At 49.1% G+C, this 2302-nt stretch overlaps 1 pseudogene; it reads right to left on the bottom strand.

Moving 5' to 3' along the window:
* Window positions 1–334: 334 nt before the first annotated feature.
* LOC113180195 (proline-rich protein 23C-like) lies at window positions 335–852 on the bottom strand (annotated as a pseudogene).
* Window positions 853–2302: the final 1450 nt, after the last annotated feature.

Genomic DNA, 2302 nt, shown 5'->3' on the forward strand with positions numbered 1-2302 from the left:
CCGCCTTCTCTTCTTTTTTGGTGTCTTCACCTGCTACTGATTAAGAAATTCCGCTAAACAAAACAAAAGGAGAGAACAATCTCAAACCAAACCAAAAAGGAAATATGTAGCTGTCCACGGTCCTCGAATGAAGATGTTGCGTCTCTGGGTGGTTGCTTCTTCTGTGCTTACAATGGGCCTTGCAGATCCACTAATACCCTCAACCAAATGGCGATGAATTATGGAGTCAGTTCACTCCTGGAAGAGGTTTTTGCTTCCACTGAGGTCCTGGACAGCGCTCCGGGTCGCAAGTAGCAAGTATGCGTGAGCACTTGGAAGGAAGGAGCCTAGCGACTCACTTGGAGGGAAGGAGCCCCAGCCCCTGGCCGGCTGGAGGGTCCATGTCCTCTTTCTCATAGGCTCTTCTTGGCTGGCGAACTCTGGGACAGATTCTTCTGCGAATCCCTGCTCGACGACCACGTCCTCCCCGGGGGCGCTCAGGAAAGCGCCCAGTTCCGGGCCATCAGGAGAGTCTCCCTGGCCTCCTGGGCGTTGGTCGGTGGCGCCCACTAGGCCCTCAGGGATCAGGATGAGGGTGTGTCCTTGAAGAGACACTTGCAGGACCGAGGTTGGCGCGGTCTTCAGCACCAGGTCGACGTCGTTCTGGGGTGCCTGTAGATACCCGCGGCCAGGACTACCACAGAGATGAGCGCGGTGGCGTCAGCTGTCCCCGCGGAATCTTGCAGGCTGGGCGCCGCTTGCAGGGTCTGCGGGGTCGTCCAGTCAGCGGCGCTTGGCACGGTCGGGTCTTCCGGGCTGTGGTCCCCACCGGGGCGCCGGGCAGGCGCTGGGGCTGCGTGGCCTCAAGACCATCATTGCGGCTGCGTTCTCGGGTCCCGGCCGAGTGAGTGCGGGGCGCGGATGGCGCGGTCCTGCGCGCGGGCGATGACAGGTCTGGATGACAGGTTAGGCTAGCTGGGAGGGCGGGCCGAAGTCCGGGCTTCTGGGGGAGCCACGCCCATCGCTGGGCTCCGCCCTGGAATAATTGGCTTTCCCTCTGCAGGCGCTGACGACTAGGGCTCAGTTGCTAGCCGGGTTTGTGGAATCACCCGCGGGGGCTCAGCAGAAGCGCTGCCTCGAGACTTTGATGGCTCAGGGCGTGGCCAGCGGGATAGGCGCTGTGTAGTGCAATAGCAGGGAAGGGTTTTAGGAAGGCTTGAAAAGGGAACACCGCCGGGACCAGTGGTCCTTATTGCTCATATTTCTGATTAAAAACAAACCAACCGACTAAAACCCAAAATGCAACCTATAAACGACTTGCTTACTTTAGAAGTAGCCTATGTCTAATGTCTCTTCTAAATTTTCCAGAAGACTATGAAAGAGAGCTTTATCTCAGCACTCATCACTGCTTTTCCAGCCTGTCTACATATGGTTCTAGAAATTTCTTTCATTTATGAGAGAAATTAGAAATACCAAAATTTTCTTTGATAAAAGAGCTTTTTAGGAAATAAAGAGAATAGTATTTTGTTGGAAGTCAGGCTCAGAAGAAAAATAAGATTTTTTTTGTATTCAAATCTGATATTTGACCTTTATTAAGTGTAAAAATTAGTTTATCCTCACAAATAGTTAAGAGAAGGAAAGAAAGTTTTACGAAATTAAATGCCTGATTTGTGTTGGACACGGGAATCAAATACACATGTTTATTTGGGTGCAGCTGCTCAAGCTTGTAATACCAGCGGATCATTGAGAGGCTGAGGCAGGAGGATCACCAGATTCAAAGCCAGCTGCAGCAACTTAGCAAGGCCCTAAGGCAATTTAGAAAGACCCTGTCTCTAAATAAAATATTTAAAAGGACTGGGGATGTGGCTCAGTGGTGAAGTGCTCCTGGGTTCAATCTCATACCAAACAAACACCCTGTCCCCCAAAAAACACATGTTTAATTTTATAAGACACATTTTTTTTATTTTTTAACCTTTATGATTAGGGCAATTAGATATGAAATTTCTGGGTATTGAGTGGCATCTAAACAATAATAGATAATGCAAACTTTCCACCTGGCTGCCCCAAAGCACCTTTGTGTAAGGGAACACCGCTGAGAGGTTGTGTTCTCTCTGTACCTCATTCTTGCCTGCGCTTAAAGAGGTTGGATTTTAAAGCATTTATCAGTCTGTTGGTATGAAATGGTATACCATGTGTTTTCTATTTCCCTGATTACTCATGACATTGATCATGTTTCACATATGTATCGGCCATCCATGTAACATCTTCTGTGGAATATCTATGTTGTTTGCCCATATTTTTTTTGTTACTGATTTTTGGAACT

The sequence above is a fragment of the Urocitellus parryii genome, chromosome 2 (assembly GCF_045843805.1).
Source record: "Urocitellus parryii isolate mUroPar1 chromosome 2, mUroPar1.hap1, whole genome shotgun sequence".
Lineage (NCBI taxonomy): Eukaryota > Metazoa > Chordata > Mammalia > Rodentia > Sciuridae > Urocitellus > Urocitellus parryii.